This window comes from Xenopus laevis, chromosome 3L (genome assembly GCF_017654675.1).
Source record: "Xenopus laevis strain J_2021 chromosome 3L, Xenopus_laevis_v10.1, whole genome shotgun sequence".
Classification (NCBI taxonomy): Eukaryota; Metazoa; Chordata; class Amphibia; order Anura; family Pipidae; genus Xenopus; species Xenopus laevis.
Genome location: NC_054375.1, coordinates 155,373,887 through 155,393,198, shown reverse-complemented (window position 1 = coordinate 155,393,198; position 19,312 = coordinate 155,373,887). Strand labels below are relative to the sequence as shown.

The 19,312-nt window shown below is 45.9% G+C and overlaps 1 protein-coding gene across 6 annotated transcripts in view; it reads left to right on the top strand.

Moving 5' to 3' along the window:
- kdm6b.L (lysine (K)-specific demethylase 6B L homeolog) overlaps positions 1–19,312 on the top strand; it is a 68,776-nt gene that overhangs the window by 32,596 nt on the left and 16,868 nt on the right. Inside the window, exons 1-4 of one of the 6 annotated variants that reach the window (XM_018253809.2) lie at positions 2,653–2,896; positions 10,565–10,677; positions 12,789–12,875; positions 13,343–13,410. The gene's annotated coding sequence lies outside the window, so the exon portion shown is untranslated. Of the gene's footprint in view, positions 1–2,651; positions 2,897–10,564; positions 10,678–12,788; positions 12,876–13,086; positions 13,411–19,312 lie in introns of those variants that run through there. The other 5 variants (XM_041587377.1, XM_018253811.2, XM_041587375.1 and 2 more) reach the window with 5 other exon arrangements.

The window sequence follows — 19,312 nt, the reverse complement described above, 5'->3', positions numbered from 1 at the left end:
TACACACACGTGTAACTGCTCTTTCTCTGTACATACACACACGTGTAACTGCTCTCTCTCTGTACATACACACACACACGTGTAACTGCTCTCTCTCTGTACATACACACACGTGTAACTGCTCTCTCTCTGTACATACACACACATGTAACTGCTCTTTCTCTGTACATACACACACGTGTAACTGCTCTCTCTCTGTACATACACACACGTGTAACTGCTCTTTCTCTGTACATACACACACGTGTAACTGCTCTTTCTCTGTACATACACACACGTGTAACTGCTCTCTCTCTGTACATACACGTGTAACTGCTTTCTCTGTACATACACACACATGTAACTGCTCTTTCTCTGTACATACACACACATGTAACTGCTCTTTCTCTGTACATACACACACACGTGTAACTGCTCTTTCTCTGTACATACACACACACGTGTAACTGCTCTCTCTCTGTACATACACACACGTGTAACTGCTCTCTCTCTGTACATACACACACGTGTAACTGTTCTTTCTCTGTACATACACACACGTGTAACTGTTCTTTCTCTGTACATACACGTGTAACTGCTCTTTCTCTGCACACCTTTGTCTCACACACACGCACATGTCCTGCCTCCCTGTGAACACCTCTCGCCCCCCCTTTTATGACACCCGCTGTCAGGAGGGAGGTCAGCTGGGGGTGGGGGCAGCTCAGTTGTGGGGTGAGGTGAGGACACTATCCAGATGTTATATAAGAAATACAAGAGGGGTCTGGGCAGTGAGCCAGCTGGGCCCATATACAGCTGTGAGAGGGAGGGGCACAATGTATATATGTGTGTGTGTGTGTGTGTGTGTGTGACTGTATCATGTGTAACACACACCTTATTTACACCCAGGAAATAACTTACACCTACTGTACCTGTTGTACCTCCTCATCTGCAACATTTACCCAGGTCTCTGCTAAACCTTCCTCCATTTCCCCACCCACTTAGTTATAAGCCCCTCCCAAAAGCTCTCACACCCTCCAAACTCACTTCATTTGCTCACCCAACTGCTTCTGTGTGACACCGAGACACCTTGAGAGGCTCCTCCTGTCACTGTATCACCCTGCAGGGGGCGGGACTCGCCTTCTGTCTGTGTCACTGGATCACACTGCAGGGGGAGGGACTCTCCTTCTGTCTGTGTCACTGGATCACCCTGCAGGGGGCGGGACTCTCCTTCTGTCTGTGTCACTGTATCACCCTGCAGGGGGGGGGACTCTCCTTCTGTCTGTGTCACTGGATCACCCTGCAGGGGGAGGGACTCTCCTTCTGTCAGTGTCACTGTATCACCCTGCAGGGGGAGGGACTCTCCTTCTGTCTTTGTCCCTGTATCACCCTACAGGGGGAGGGACTCTCCTTCTGTCTGTGTCACTGTATCACCCTGCAGGGGGCGGGACTCTCCTTCTGTCTGTGTCACTGGATCACCCTGCAGGGGGCGGGACTCTCCTGTCTGTGTCACTGTATCACCCTGCAGGGGGAGGGACTCTCCTTCTGTCTGTGTCACTGTATCACCCTGCAGGGGGAGGGACTCTCCTTCTGTCTTTGTCCCTGTATCACCCTGCAGGGGGAGGGACTCTCCTTCTGTCTGTGTCACTGTATCACCCTGCAGGGGGAGGGACTCTCCTTCTGTCTGTGTCCCTGTATCACCTTGCAGGGGGGGGGGGCTCTCCTTCTGTCTGTGTCACTGTATCACCCTGCAGGGGGCGGGACTCTCCTTCTGTCTGTGCCACTGTATCACCCTGCAGGGGGAGGGACTCTCCTTCTGTCTGTGTCACTGTATCACCTTGCAGGGGGAGGGGCTCTCCTTCTGTCTGTATCACTGTATCACCCTGCAGGGGGACGGACTCTCCTTCTGTCTGTGTCACTGTATCACCCTGCAGGGGGAGGGACTCTCCTTCTGTCTGTGTGACTGTATCACCCTGCAGGGGGAGGGACTCTCCTTCTCTCTGTGTGACTGTATCACCCTGCAGGGGGAGGGACTCTCCTTCTCTCTGTGTCCCTGTATCACCCTGCAGGGGGAGGGACTCTCCTTCTGTCTGTGTCCCTGTATCACCCTGCAGGGGGAGGGACTCTCCTTCTGTCTGTGTCCCTGGATCACCCTGCAGGGGGAGGGACTCTCCTTCTGTCTGTGTCACTGTATCACCCTGCAGGGGGAGGGACTCTCCTTCTGTCTGTGTCACTGGATCACCCTGCAGGGGGAGGGACTCTCCTTCTCTCTGTGTCCCTGTATCACCCTGCAGGGGGAGGGACTCTCCTTCTGTCTGTGTCCCTGTATCACCCTGCAGGGGGAGGGACTCTCCTTCTGTCTGTGTCCCTGGATCACCCTGCAGGGGGAGGGACTCTCCTTCTGTCTGTGTCCCTGGGTCACCCTGCAGGGGCAGAGTTAGTGCTCATTGTGTCTGTGTTGCTTGATAGCAGACTAAGAGTAAGCCTGAGTGTGACCCTGCAGGGGGAGGAGCAGTGTGTGGGTGTGGGCTGGTGTATGGGGAGCAGCCTGTGTCTGGGTGAGGAGTAGGAAACAGGATGGGAGAGAGGGAAGGATGTTAGACATGGGGAGGGGGTGGAAGAGGGAGGGCTGGGATAGGCGTATGAAAGCGAGGCTGCTGTTCCTGGAGGGAGGGGGAGGAGGGCACACACAGAGCTGGGGGAAGGGAGCTGAGCTTTCTTTGTTTGAATACAGACTGGGGAAAAGAGAGACAGAGTGTGAGAGAGAGAGAAAAGAAGAGAGAGACAAACAGTTGGCCCTGTAACCTGGGCCGGGAGGGGGAGTCTCAGCCACATTGGGATTATCTGTCGCTGCTGGGAATGAGGAGGGAGCTGCATGTTTGTATTACTCACTGGGACCCACCGAAGTGCCCCCAACCAGGTAAAAGTCTCACTGACAACTCCCCCCGGCGCTGGGGCATTGGGGTGCAGGGGTCGCTGGCTGGCCGGGGGTCGGGCAGAGGGGACACTTGCTGAAGTGTGAGTGGAGCTCGTGGGGAAGGGCCCGGGGCTCAGACCTGTAACTTGTCTGTATTCTCTGTACAACTCCCGACACGTACTGGGAGTTGTTGTGCAAGCGATTTACTGCCACTTCTACTCTGGCTCTGCTGCTGCCGCCGGGGGTTTCAGGGGTTAAAGTGCGGTGCGCGCGGACTGACAGCTGAGCCATTTAAAGGGACTGCCGGGAGCGCGCGCCGGGGTTAAAGGGACTGGACTGGCTTCAGTGTAGCGCGTGTGACTGTATATAGATTGTATAGTGGTGTGTGTGTATTATATTGTGTGTGTGTGTAAAGTGTGAGAGTATATATAGAGTCAGTGTACCGGTATTATATAAACTGTCTGATCCCGGCTCATTTCTAATGATCAGTATGGACTGATGCACCAGCTCCTCTTTCTCTCCCTGCCCATTTGTTCTGCACTTTAACCCTCTGCGCAGCTCCCTCATCTGTTCTGTGCTCCTTAACCCTCTGCATATTCATTGCACTGTATTAAGCACATTAACCCTCTGCATATCCACTGCACTTTATACTGCACATTAACCCTCTGCATATTCACTGCACTTTATTATGCACATTAACCCTCTGCATATTCACTGCACTTTATACTGCACATTAAACCTCTGCATATTCACTGCACTTTATTATGCACACATTAACCCTCTGCATACCCACCGGACTTTATTATGCACACATTAACCCTCTGCATACCAACTGCACTTAATTCTGCACATTAACCCTCTGCATCTTCACTGCACTTTATTCTGCACCTTAACTCTCTGCATACCAACTGCACTTTATTCTGCACCTTTAACCACTGCATATTAATTGCACTTTATTCTGCACACAACCCTCCGCATACCCACTGCACTTTATTCTGCACCATAACCCTTTGCATATTCATTGCACTTTATTCTGCACACATTAACCCTCTACATAACCACTGCACTTTATTCTGCACACATTAACCCTCTGCATACCCACTTCACTTTATTCTGCACCATAACCCTCTGCAGATTCACTGCACTTTATTCTGCACACATTAACCCTCTGCATATCCACTGCACTTCATTCTGCACATATTAACCATCGCCATACCCACTGCACTTCATTCTGCACTCTACTCCTCTGCATACCCGCTGCACTGCATTTTGCACCTTAACCCTCTGCATATATAAACTTTCATTCTGCACATTAACCCTCTGCATTCTCCCAGTGTTTTATTTTGCAATATATGATGTATCTTCCCTATGTGCCTATCAAGGTAAATGTCATGCATCTAAAGGGTTAATTTACCTCTGTGACAATATGGTTTAGGGTTAAATGCACAGGGGATTTGCAAAATGATTGGTGATTCGCTGTGCCTTGTGGGGTTAAATGGCTGGTGAATGGACTGGAGGCTGTGTTGGAACTTGGTCATATAAAGGGTTACAGTTCAGAGTTATGTGACAGGAGCGCAGTCTTGTAGTTCAAGAGTTACTATGCTGCCCCCTATTTGAGGAATGCAGGACTCCATATATGAAGGGACTGCAGGAATGCTGCTAGCTGCACAGAGGCTTCCATACTGATCGACACCCGGCTTAACATGTGTAAATGAACTAGCTATTCCTACATAGGGTTAAATTGCCTTACTTGTTGGGCTGGGATGTTGCTCGTCTTTCAGTTGAAAGGGTTAGAGGCAGTAATGGGTTAAAGTGTGGATAGGAAGGAAATTCTGTATGCGCCCATCAGTGTTATTAATGTTAATTAGTTCCAGTTTATTGCACCATATAAATGCCCCCTTACTAACACTGCTGCTCCTGCACCGACTCACTCTTGGTGGCTTAAGAATCAGCATGGAGATAACAGGGTTAAGTAGGAGGGGGCGGAGTTAGTGACTATGTAATAGGTCAGTCCCATACATGTTGTACAATAGATTCCTTCTGTCTTTGGCTTATTTTAATCTTTCTGCATCTCCTTATTTCACCCTTCATGAGGGGAAATGGCCAATCGCTGCTTTCTGCCCGCCCTCTATGTGCCAGCTCTTGCCCCGCCCATCCGTCGTCTCCATGCACCAAGCACTTCCCATTGGCTGCTCCCTCTCCTGCCAGCAACCTACCCATGATGCACTGTGCCACCTGTATGTCTCTGCTCCCTCTCCTGCTAGTAACCTACCCATGATGCACTGTGCCACCTGTATGTCTCCTCTCCCTCTCCTGCCAGTAACCTACCCATGATGCACTGTGCCACCTGTATGTCTCCTCTCCCTCTCCTGCCAGTAACCTACCCATGATGCACTGTGCCACCTGTATGTCTCTGCTCCCTCTCCTGCCAGTAACCTACCCATGATGCACTGTGCCACCTGTATGTCTCTGCTCCCTCTCCTGCCAGTAACCTACCCATGATGCACTGTGCCACCTGTATGTCTCTGCTCCCTCTCCTGCCAGTAACCTACCCATGATGCACTGTGCCACCTGTATGTCTCTGCTCTCCTGCAGGCCTGATGCCATTCTGCCAGGCATTTTTGAAATTACTACAGTCTCCTGACCTTCAGATATGTATGTGATTGGGCTTGGCTTCACTAGACTTTCACTCAGAGAATGGCATAGTCCTGGTACCCATTACTGTCGTGCATGTGTCTGTACTTCTGCAGGGCATTACTGTGCCAGTTACATGTGTATAATGGACTGCTAGTTGGTTCTGTGCCAGTCACTAGTTCATAAAGGGCCAGTAGGCATTACTGTAGCAGTTACACGTTCATATGGGACTGGTAGTGGGTTCTGTGCCAGTCACTTGTTCATATTTATGTATAGGGCTGTTACATTGATGTATGCTGATTTGGATCACTGTACTGTAATGCACATATATAGGGCTGGTACCTAGGCATTGTGTGTGTATATACTGTCCTGCCAGCACATGTTTATATGGTTATGGGGCTGCTGTCACAAGTCATTGGGCTGCTGGGGGATGTTTGGGCCTCTGTGTATCTGAAATGCCAGGGCCTATGTTGAAGGCCAGGTGTTGGTACAGATGCATACAGGACCAATTGGGATTAGTGTGCCGCTGACAATACTATCAACGGGGCCACAATCCCATACAGACCAGTGTGTGTGTATATGTGTGTATATACACACACACACACACACACGAGTCATGAATATCCTGTAAATTATATCCTTATAATCAGAGTTTACTGATGTCATTTCTGTCACATGACTCACTGAAACTTGTATTATAATAAAGTTCCCCTATTGTAAAATATGAGGATATTAGAAGTCACCTCGGAGTTCCATGACCTGTATAAAGACCGGTACATATATTAATCTTCCCTCATGAGCGGAGCCTCAGTGTAGCTTTTTGTGCTTGGGGACAGATGGTTCTGTGCGTAATAATCACAAAGTGGGTGAGACGGGGAGTGAAGAATAACGTCTTTGTGTTGGCACAAGGGCTCTCTCTCTAGAATGTAGGGACCAAGCAGCATTATCCTTTAGTTCCCTGTTTGTAATGCCTTGCCAATGAGAAGCATTCAATATTGTTCTATGTGTGGGCTATCTACTTCTCTCCAGCCCCAGCTGTCTGTGTGGCAAGAGGCATCTAAACCACTGCTCCATGCCTTGCCTGCAGCAGCTGTCTTCCCCTTATCTGTCTTCCTTTTCAAAGTTGTTCTTCACCTTTAAAGGGATACTGTCATGGGAAAAAATTTTTTTTTCAAAATGAATCAGTTAATAGTGCTGCTCCAGCAGAATTCTGCACTGAAATCCATTTCTCAAAAGAGCAAACAGATTTTTTTATATTCAATTTTTAAATCTGACACGGGGCTAGACATTTTGTCAATTTCCCAGCTGCCCCATGTCATGTGACTTGTGCCTGCACTTCAGGAGAGTAATGCTTTTTGGCAGGCTGCTGTTTCTCCTTCTCAATGTAACTGAAGGAGTCTCAGTGGGACATGGGTTTTTACGATTGAGTGTTGTTCTTAGATCTACCAGGCAGCTGTTATCTTGTGTTAGGGAGCTGTTATCTGGTTACCTTCCCATTGTTCTTTTGTTTGGCTGCTGGGGGGAAAAGGGAGGGGGTGATAATCACTCCAACTTGCAGTACAGCAGTAAAGAGTGATTGAAGTTTATCAGAGCACAAGTCACATGACATGGGGCAGCTGGGAAATTGACAAAATGTCTAGCCCCATGTCAGATTTCAAAATTGAATATAAAAAAATCTGTTTGCTCTTTTGAGAAATGGATTTCAGTGCAGAATTCTGCTGGAGCAGCACTATTAACTGATTCATTTTGAAAAAAATTTTTTTTCCCATGACAGTATCCCTTTAAATTAACTGTAGAGAGGGATATTCTGAGACAATCTGCAATTGGTTTTCATTTTTTATTATTCATGGTTTTTGACTTATTTAGCTTTTTATTCAGCAGCTCTCCAATTTGTAATTTCTGCAGTCTGGTTGCTATAGTCCAAATTACCCTAGCAACCACACCGATTTGAAAAAGAGACTGGAATATGAATAGGAGAGGCCTGAATAGAAGGATCAGTAATAAAAAGCAGCAATAACAATACATTTGTAGCCTTACAGAGCAATTGTTTTTTAGATGGGGTCAGCGACCCCCCCTTTGAAAGCTGGAAAGAGTCGGAAGAAAAAGGCAAATAATTCAAAAACTGAAGACCAATTGAAAAATTTCTTAGAATTCTATTACATACTAAAAGTTAACTTAAAGGTGAACCACTCCTTTAATAACACAGGCCAATAACCACCCAGGTGCAACCCGAATGGGGAATAAACAGCCTAATGGAAACAGTATGGCAGCTCCCAGCCTTGTGTGTTTATATTGAAAGCACAGTGTGTTAAGGTTGAACTTGATGGATTGGCAGCAATTTACATATCGTGTGTGTTATTGAGCTTAAAGGGGTTGTTCACCTTCCAAACACTTTTTTTTTCAGTTCAGTTGTTTTCAGATTGTTCCCTAGAAATAAATGACGTTTTTCAATTACTTTCCTTTATTTATTTTTTACTGTTTTTCCAAAATCTAAGTTCGAAGTTGAATGTCCCTGTCTCTGATGTTTGAGTCTGGCAGCTCAGTAATTCAAGTGCAGATTCTGTTACAACTTCACAATATTAAGTTGATCCATTTCTCAGAAGCATTTCTGGAGTATTAGTAACTATTGTATCAATTCTAACAGCTGCCTGTAATGAAACCCAGGGATTCTGTTCAGCAGGGACAAGGATAAGAAATGGATCAACTAAATGTATCAATTTAGAACAATTTACAGGGTCGGCGACCCCCCCCCCACCAGAGCTGCTTTAGAAGGTGAAAAATGAAACTTTACACTTCAATATGAGAAAAATGGTAATGGTAATTGGAAAAAGTCGTTATTTCTGGGGATCTATCTGAAAACAACTAGTAGTTTGAAGGTGAACAACCCCTTTAATGCTTCTGTCCTTGTCATACTAGTAGTTCTATCTGCATGGATTGTTGTGTATAGTGTTGTATTGTTGTGTGTAACCTGGGCTGTATATTGTAATGAAATGAGAAATATATATATATATATATATAACACATATTGATCCGCGCTGGTTTACGGGACTGCTCGCAGTAGTGTGTGCTGGTCGGCGGTTGATGGCAGACTGGCCACTGTGCTATGTAGTTCAGCACCAATAGTTGTGAAGCACCTCTGCCGTTGCTAGGTGTGAGGCACTGGGTTACAGAAATGCGTGCCCTGTTGTGTGTAACAAGCACCCACTGCACCTCCTGGCTCCTAGATCAATCCCCACCACTACAGGACCTTGGACGGGGCGTAAGACACGCCCATACCTTGAAACATTACGCCCACTTCTCGCAAAAATTTGGTTATGTTGGGCTTGACAGGATGGTGTGCTCGCGAGAAGGTCCGGTCTTTGTATAATACACGCACATGTTCCCCTAACCGTTTAAACACTTACTTTTTTCGGTATCTCTTCATTTTGTGTATTGGTTGCTTAGCAACCATGTTTGGCACCGAAATGGCGTTTTAAGCCTCCCTCTGTGCACTTGTTCTGCTTCTCCCTGATTAAAGTTCCAGTATGGAACTGAAACCTCAGAAATAATAAACCTACTTTTTGTTTGACTTAAATCCTTGTCACTTGTCCTTGCAGTGCTGTCGCCTTGCGTCATTATTTGACTTTTCCTGACTAGCACCCAGGTTTATAATTCACCTCATTTATTTATATATATCTGTCTGGATGCCGGCACAACTTGTAGAGGTGTAAGTTGCCTGGGTGCATATAGGATATACCCACTGCTGTTATTCCCTGTGTAATACACTGAGTAACATGTAAAATATAGTCAGACAATATCTTGTAAAATACAGCAATACATTTGCCATAGGACAGTGCACAGAGGGTACATGGCTGGCAGTTAGGTGAGCACCTTAATGCTGAGGGTGAGTGTCAGCAGGAGCCTATGGGTGAGGGTGGGGAGGAGCCTATGGGTGAGGGTGGGGAGGAGCTTAGGGTAAATGTCAGTAGGAGTGTAGGGGTGAGGGTGGGGAGGAGACGGGTTTGGGGAGGATCAGGAGGCTAATGGATAAGGGACGCCCCAGGTTTGTGAGGGTGGGTGGGTGCAGCTGTGTGTGTGTGTCAGCTGAATGACGGGAGCAGGAGAATGATAATGGGGGGTCTGGTGACTCGCATGTCTGGAAAATGCAAATGTATTTGTCCCCTGCTGCCCTCCCTCCCTGTGCGCCTCCCTCACTCATTGGCTCTTTCTCATCTCTCCCTAAACTTCATTCCTTTGTCTCCGTGCCCTTACCCCAGCTGACACAGAGTCCTCGCCTCCCCCTCCTGCTTGCTCCGCCTCCTCCCTCCCTCCCTCCTCCTGGCTGCTCAGCTGTTCATAAATCATTCATACCCTCTAGCTGCCGTCCAGCCGCTCCCTTGGCCCTTTAACAGGCAGTCAGGTGTCGCCACCAAGGGCAGGTAGTGGCGCTCTCCAGCTGAGGCTGCACCTGTGCTCCCCTGCCTCTCTCCCTATTAATAATAATAATAATAATAATAATAATGGCATCAGTTGTACTGGCCTGGTGACCTATGAATAAAAGACTGAGACTGGCAATAAGGCTGCTGTTTCATGTCCCCCGTGGGATATATATATACGAGGGATAAACATCCCAGCGCACCTGTTTCCCACCCACAGGGGATGCGCTTACATCATTGGGGCGAGCAGGTTACTATGTGTTGCATCACAAGGCTCTGTGTATGAATCCTGCAATTACACATCTGGCCTCTCCTGTATACACTGTGTATCCCTGAGATCAATAGCGTAGGGCCCCAGGGCCAAACACAGCACACTGACTCACTTAGTCTGGCACATGCACTTCATAATGAACGTAGCTCACAGTGATGCCTAATGGAAATAAAGGGCAAGTAGTGCCTGTTATTTGCATTGTTCCTTCCCAGTTTTCTCATTGCAATCCCTGATTGGTTGCTGTTCACACCTGCCCTACACCTTCTTTCTCATTGGTCCTGTGATTATACCTGTACCCTGGGCAGAATTCTGCAACGTTGCTTACCTCCTTTTCTGCTTTTATCTTGCCAGTGTGAACTCCCCAACCCTCGTGACCCAAATCCTACAAGAAGAAACCATTGCAGGAGGCTGAGAAGTCTGAGGAGATACCATCCACCTTGTACAAGGAGCTCTCAGCCTACAAGGTACAGTCATTAGTAATGCAGGGTCGTTAAGATGGGTGCCTGTCTCACTGGGCTCCATGTTGGCTTGAGCAATCATGGAGACCCCAGTGTAATACAATCTGGTGCACCTTGTAAATATTGTGCGGCAACCTTCCAATTTGGTATTGGAAAAGATATCTGTTCAATTTCAGATATTCATTGACAGTTAGATCCAATAGGGGGGCTTCCTTTCCTAGCAGATGTATTACAGCTCACTCAAATAACTGATTCCAGTACAAACAAAATCTAACAAAATAACTGCCTTTTGCACAAATCCTGCATGTAGAGAGACATGATGTCTGGTGATTTTAATAATGTAATACATCTTTAGGCAAAAGGAGCCCCCTATAAGATATATTGGATCTAACTGTCAATAAATATCTGACACCCAACTGCTGCATGAAAACAGAATGAAGAGAAACAGATGCTGAGAGAGGAGTAGTGAATATAAATTTAATTATTTCAGAAACGGTTCAGTATTTTTAATTGATTGTATTTAGAAAATTTCTTATTTCAGTATGATGAAGCTTATATTAAAGGTTCATTTTGGAGATAGTAGCCCTTTAATAAGCTGTTGTGTAAATGAAATCCAGGGCCCTCTGTCTATCTCACTGTGCTGAGCAGGCCTCTTGATGGGGGTTGAGGACAGTTCTGATTCTTTAGATTGTGTAGCAGGGCAACAAATACATCAAACGTATATGGATTTATACTTGCAAAGTTGATGATACAGACATCCTCAATCTATCCTGGTTCTGATGCGACCTCTTTTATGCAAAAATAATCCATAGAAGAACTGCAGCGCCATTGAAGGGAAGTCCAATTCTATCACTTGTGTTCTGCAAGCCACCTTCTCCCCTCTCTCACCAGTAAGCTGCTTGCTCCCAGTGATTCTCCAGCAGATCCTCCAAACTCTGTCTTGTGATAACAGCAACAGATCACTCTTTCTCCTTCTCCACCTCCAGTCACCTCCAATCTCCTCGGATGGTTTGCCTAACTGACTCTTTCTTCCCAAGCTCCTCTACAAGAAATAAGCAGCTCCTCCTCCTTCTTCCCAAGCTCCTCTTCAAGAAACAACAAGCTCCTCCTCCTTCTTCCCAAGCTCCTCTACAAGAAACAACAAGCTCCTCCTCCTTCCCAAGCTCCTCTATAAGAAACAAGCTCCTCCTCCAGCCTCAGCCTGACAAATCCAACAAACCAAAAGCTCATTTAACCAATTTATACTGTACTTCTGGAGAAATCTGAAGACAAGCTCCAGAATGTACTTAAAGATACCTAAACTTTGTGGTATTTACAGTACACACTCAGCAATACATCCACATCAAATCTCTCCATTTCAGTGTACCCTTACACGATGGCTTTGGAACCCTAGGATCTAGTTCCACCATCAGATCCACCAGGATGTTTTTCCTGTGTGTAATGTGCTGATTTAACCCTGTGTAGGACCCCTTTGATCAACAACCAGCTCCCTTCTCATGCTTCCTGGAGGAAACCACTTTTATTGGCACATCTTGCCTGACCTTGTGTCCTTGGCTTGATGACCTGTCCATTAACTCTATGCCATTCGGGAGATCGTGGTCCACTCCTGCTCTTCTGGATAGCAGGTTTGCATGGATTTCAGGATTTCATGGATTTCAAGATTGCATGGATTTCAAGCTAACCTTTGATGTAACAATGCCCATCGCATGGAGGAGGTTGGCCCATGCCCTTACTGCTGCCAGTGGAATGAAGGCACATCAGTTGGTGTAGGCCAGTCAGGAGGAACAGTGATCAGTTACCCCAGTTGGAGCAGAGGGAAGACACTAATGGTGAAACCATCTCTGGGGGAAGCAGACCAGAGATGAGCATGGCTGGGGTCAGATAAGGACCTCATAAAGCCTTTGCTTTTGGCCATAGAGCAAGAGTAGCCTGTGAAGGTTCTTTAAGACTTTGTGTTAAGACCTCCTTCTTAGCATATGAAGGGAACAAGGTAATAGAGTGATGCTCTGCAGGCCTTGCTCAGATAACAAGAGAGTGGAGCTCTGCAGGCCTTGCACGAATAGCAAGAGAGTGATGGGGGGCTGATGGGTATTTGAGCCATGTTGTGTACTCTGCAGGTCCATGGTGGCAGGAGAAAGAGGGGCTAAGCGAGTAATGCCCTGCGGCACATCCCAGCCGTGAGGAAAAGACTCGATCATCTGCAGGTCTCTTGATGGGGGGGGCCTGCAGCACCCTCTGTAGGACACTCTACAACTGAGCTGAGAAATTTACTTACTACACACTGCGCTGCTGCTCCAGCTGTTAATGCGCAGCACACACATAATATAAATATATATATATATATATATATATATATACACACTGACACACACATAATAAATACACACATATATATATATATATATATAAAATATTTACACTGATACACACACACATATACACTGATACACATATACACTGATACACACATATATATATATTTGCATACACTGATACACACACCTGGAGTGTTACATTTCTGTATACCACACCCCTTTGGTAGAACTCTGTACTGTCCCTGCTCTTCACTTGTGCCCCCCGAATGCTCTCCTTGCCTCTCCGTTCTTCCATTCCCTGTCCCACGTGACTACCCATCTGTACCTGCATTAATCTTCTTTCCTTTTACATGTAGGGAACCCGTATGTGTGTGTGTGCAGCAGGGATTTAACCATCGCGCTGCCGCCTCTCCTCTGAACCCCAGTAAGTTCTCCTTCGTTTCTTGCACTTGTGTTTAGGAACAACATCTGTCTGTGCTGCTGCTGTTATTGGCCTTTATATTGTACTGTGTAAGGGAAGCAATATGGCAGCTCCTCTACTATTTATACTGAGAATGTTTTGGGCACACAGTAAGCTAAGCCCTGATGCCGTGTACCTAATGGAAAATAAACAGGAGTTCAGTATAAAACGCTGTGCCTCTTCCACCCAAGTTACACAGAGTCCTCTAGTGCAAATATAATGTGTGTTTGTGTAGTTATACTGTGTGTTGTTGTGAGTGCCTTGTTACCAAGCTTTGTTTATGCCTGAAGGAAAGAGCCCTGCCTCTTTTATAGCATTTCGTAATGATGGCAGAGCTGTTGGCTGTACATTCCTGTGCGCTGGCAGGTACTGGCATTATACGGCTGCTTGGCGTGTGCCAATAAATGTGACTTGTAGAGAGACGACGCCATCTCTGAATTTCACTGTGTTACAGTATCTGCCCTGGGACTGATTTTTAGGGCTGCAAATGCTGGGCACATGGTTGTGTTCTATGGGATCATTTATATGGTAATATAACCATCTCTAATGTCTCCTTGTTCTTTGTATCTGCACCAAATTTGTCGGTGGTTCTGTTTTTTACAGATAGCTAGAATCTCAGCTGCCATAAAGCAGGACAGGACTGTTGCTTACAATGGGGATCAGATAGGATCTGTGCAGCCACTGGGACAGAATGTTCTGTTATACAGATAGCTAGAATCTCAGCTGCCATAAAGCAGGACAGGACTGCTGCTTACAATGGGGATCAGATAGGATCTGTGCAGCCACTGGGACAGAATGTTCTGTTATACAGATAGCTAGAATCTCAGCTGCCATAAAGCAGGACAGGACTGCTGCTTACAATGGGGATCAGATAGGATCTGTGCAGCCACTGGGACAGAATGCTCTGTTATACAGATAGCTAGAATCTCAGCTGCCATAAAGCAGGACAGGACTGCTGCTTACAATGGGGATCAGATAGATATCTGAGCAGTCACTGGGACAGAATGTTCTGTTATACAGATAGCTAGAATCTCAGCTGCCATAAAGCAGGACAGGACTGCAGCTTACAATGGGGATCAGATAGATATCTGAGCAGTCACTGGGACAGAATGTTCTGTTATACAGATAGCTAGATTCTCAGCTGCCATAAAGCAGGACAGGACTGCTGCTTACAATGAGGATCAGATAGGATCTGTGCAGCCACTGGGACAGAATGTTCTGTTATACAGATAGCTAGAATCTCAGCTGCCATAAAGCAGGACAGGACTGCTGCTTATAATGGGGATCAGATAGGATCTGTGCAGCCACTGGGACAGAATGTTCTGTTATACAGATAGCTAGAATCTCAGCTGCCATAAAGCAGGACAGGACTGCTGCTTACAATGGGGATCAGATAGGATCTGTGCAGCCACTGGGACAGAATGTTCTGTTATACAGATAGCTAGAATCTCAGCTGCCATAAAGCAGGACAGGACTAGTGCTGTTGCTCTGTTATAAAGAATACTATTAAGTGAGGATATACAGATATATAGTAGTACATGATTTGATTAGCAGAAGTTTGTGTGGATTACAGTAAAGCGTGCCTAGGTGCTGGTGAATTTTCAGACTTCTCATTCTGGGTAAGACTCGTGCACGCCTGTGGTCACACAATAGTGATTTCAGTGCAATTTGTGATTCTCACGACTGAAGGTTTCCCAGGCTGCTGAGATCCCTGTCTGTGGGTTGTGCAACTCGACTTCTGCTGAGTGATGTGATGAAATGGCAAAAAAAAATAAAGACTTGGTAGAGGGAAGTGCTGAAGTCAGTAGTCGAGGAGTTAATGTTGTGTTGGTGTCTAACAGAAGGACAGACAGATTGATACACTCTGGGCTGTCTGGCCATCTCTCCTTGTAATGTGTTGGGCCATTACACATGATACTCTCTCTCGCCATACCATAATAACACAGTCATACACATGAGCAATGAATAGCCTTAAAAAAAAGAGAAAAATTGCCAGCGCACGGTTTGCCTTTAAAAATAATTTTTACAAAATATGAGGTGTTGGTACCACACTTTGGCCAAAATATTTAAGCTCACGTGCCACGTCAAGGCCCCTCATTGCACGTGACTGAATATCCTGTATACTTGTACATGGTGATGTCATCACTTATAATCCCTGCTTGTGATGTAATTGCTGTTTACTGATTTACTGAAATTTGTGCATTATAAAGAATAACTTGTAAAATATGTAGTATTAGATATCACCTCAGAGTTCTATGACCTGTATAACTCTAATATCCTTATCATTTACAGTAGGGGGTACATTATCCCTTATAATACATGAGTGATACTCAGAGTTCCCTGTATAACTCAGCCTGCAGCCTTGTGCCTTTATATGGTCACAGAACAACCCCTCAGTGACTTCTAATATCCTTATCATTTACAGTAGGGGGTACATTATCCCTTATAATACATGAGTGATACTCAGAGTTCTCTGTATAACTCAGCCTGCAGCCTTGTGCCTTTATATGGTCACAGAACAACCCCTCAGTGACTTCTAATATCCTTATCATTTACAGTAGGAGGTACATTATCCCTTATAATACATGAGTGATACTCAGAGTTCCCTGTATAACTCAGCCTGCAGCCTTGTGCCTTTATATGGTCACAGAACAACCCCTCAGTGACTTCTAATATCCTTATCATTTACAGTAGGGGGTACATTATCCCTTATAATACACGAGTGATATTCAGAGTTCCCTGTCTAACTCAGCCTGCAGCCTTGTGCCTTTATATGGTCACAGAACAACCCCTCAGTGACTTCTAATATCCTTATCATTTACAGTAGGGGGTACATTATCCCTTATAATACACGAGTGATACTCAGAGTTCTCTGTATAAGTCAGCCTGCAGCCTTGTGCCTTTATATGGTCACAGAACAACCCCTCAGTGACTTCTAATATCCTTATCATTTACAGTAGGGGGTACATTATCCCTTATAATACATGAGTGATACTCAGAGTTCCCTGTATAACTCAGCCTGCAGCCTTGTGCCTTTATATGGTCACAGAACAACCCCTCAGTGACTTCTAATATCCTTATCATTTACAGTAGGAGGTACATTATCCCTTATAATACATGAGTGATACTCAGAGTTCCCTGTATAACTCAGCCTGCAGCCTTGTGCCTTTATATGGTCACAGAACAACCCCTCAGTGACTTCTAATATCCATATCATTTACAGTAGGGGGTACATTATCCCTTATAATACATGAGTGATACTCAGAGTTCCCTGTATAACTCGGCCTGCAGCCTTGTGCCTTTATATGGTCACAGAACAACCCCTCAGTGACTTCTAATATCCTTATCATTTACAGTAGGGGGTACATTATCTCTTATAATACATGAGTGATACTCAGAGTTCCCTGTATAACTCAGCCTGCAGCCTTGTGTCTTTATATGGTCACAGAACAACCCCTCAGTGACCTCTAATATCCTTATCATTTACAGTAGGGGGCACATTATCCCTTATAATACATGAGTGATACTCGGAGTTCCCTGTATAACTCAGCCTGCAGCCTTGTGCCTTTATATGGTCACAGAACAACCCCTCAGTGACTTCTAATATCCTTATCATTTACAGTAGGGGGTACATTATCCCTTATAATACATGAGTGATACTCAGAGTTCCCTGTATAACTCAGCCTGCAGCCTTGTGTCTTTATATGGTCACAGAACAACCCCTCAGTGACTTCTAATATCCTTATCATTTACAGCAGGGGGTACATTAAGCCCTTATATAATATGTTTATAGAAGTGTAAGACTGAATGTGTGCCATGCAGGTGGGCTGTATGCTAAATATAGAGCGTGTGCTTGTGGGACAAGTATAGGAACACGCGTTGCTCAGTGGAAAAGGACGGCAGTGGGAAGAACATTCCCCCGGGCGCGTGAGTTGAATGGAACAGAACAAGTAGTAGTAGTAGTTACGTGTGGCAGTTTGTGATGGCATTCTCTCAGTGGGCATGACACTGCCAGATATAGAAATGCGGCTCATGAATAGCACTGAACATGCCAGCAGCTCGTGCCCACAGACTGACGGGACACCGTGTTGTCTCCCGTTACCCAGTATTACCCGACTGCCTCCTGTTGCCTTTTTATTTAATGTCATGTGTAAATGGAGTTGCTATTGAAGGCAGCAGTTGTCCATTCTTTCTCTTCTCCGCACTACGGTTTCTCACTCTTCAAACAATGTAGCACCTGCACTCATGGCTCAGGTGATTATTTCCCAAAAGGATTTACCCTGTAACTAGGTGCGTTTTCCAGCCAAAATAGTCCTGCTTCCCCCAACTAGAGTGCAAGCTTAAGGGTCGCACACCTCAGTTGGGAGAGTAATGGTTACTATGATAGGGGCCCTGTAATGGAGTGTTGCTGTGTATGGCTGGGGCTGGATTAGAATTTAACTGGCAGAATGAGGAGGATCAGGAAGGAACAGCCTCTTGTGTGGCCAGTGAGTGGGTAGTGAATAGTACATGGTGCTGGCCAGTGAAGGGTTACATATGTACTGCTTTACAATTGTTCACTTCAAGGGTAAATAAAGTAATGCATGGCAAGGGAGGGGTTAAGATACCCTGTTTGCAGGAGTGGGTTAAAGATTGCAGTGCTCTGTTGGCTGAGGGGGTAGTTAAAGGGTCACTGGAGAAGTGTTAAGGGTTAATAGATCAACACTGATGTGGCATTGAGGTTTAGGGCGCAATATTCATATCTGAGAGGAGAAATCCGTGTTTTAATGGATGGCAATGTGTTACCAGAGTTTTGTCAGGAAGGGGTTAAGGGAATGATTGTTGGTTGGTAGGGGAGGAGTTAAGTGAATGATGGTTGGTTGGCAGGAGTGGGGTTAATTCTGGTAGTTAGGGAGGGAGGAACTAAGGGAATGACTGAGTAGGGGTTAAGTAACTTCTGCTTTGTTGGTTGGCAGGGGTGGAGTTAATTGAGTTGATAGGATTTAAGGAATGATGCTTTGGTGGTTAGCAGGCGAGGGGTTAAAGGGACAGTGCATCTGCTGATTCCATGAGTAATGTATTGATAGAAGTTAGAGGGTTAATGGCAGAAGACATTGTTAGGCATGTCAGGGGTTAAGGCAACAATTGGTAGGCACAGGAGGGGTTAAAGGATCAGGAGAAGGGTTACAGAATAGATTTGTTAACAAACTTTTTAGGATGTGCTCTAACCCCTGGGCCAATAATTTTAATACAATGAGGTAACACAGAAATCCCTCTTATAATCGCTCACCCTATAACTGGGTCGCTCATAGGCATTCAAATCCGGTTAGTCGCCGCTCCACGACGCCCCAAACCCGTAGCTTAGGGAGGCCTGGCGACAATCGCTCCAAAACTGCCGCCTGCGCTTCCACAATCCAGAGGCCAGCGGTGGATTAAAAAGTAACTTTAGGAGCAGAAATGTTGGGGAAATAAAGTTACTTTTTAATCCACCGCTGGCCTCTGGTTTGTGGAAGCGCAGGCAACAGTTTTGAAGCGAAGGGTTACAGAAGCAGTGCTGTATGGTAGCATCAAGGGGTTAATGGCAGCGTTTGGTACACGAATGGTAAAAGGAACAGTGCCCATCTTGGCACCAGGGAAGGGGTTATGGGATCAGTAATTCTTTGGCAAAACTTCATCTTTGGCATTAGAGGGGTTAAGTACCATCTATGGAATGAGGGAGTGGAGTCTGAGGACCAGCGCTTTGTTGGCAGACAGAAGGTTAATGGTGCAGGAGGAGTTTGGGATGCAATGCGCTCATGAAGGAATGGAGATTTGGGGGTGATAACTGTGTTCAGGTAGGAATGGTGGTGGCTATAATGTGATGTAAGGTGGCAGGGATAGGGTTAAA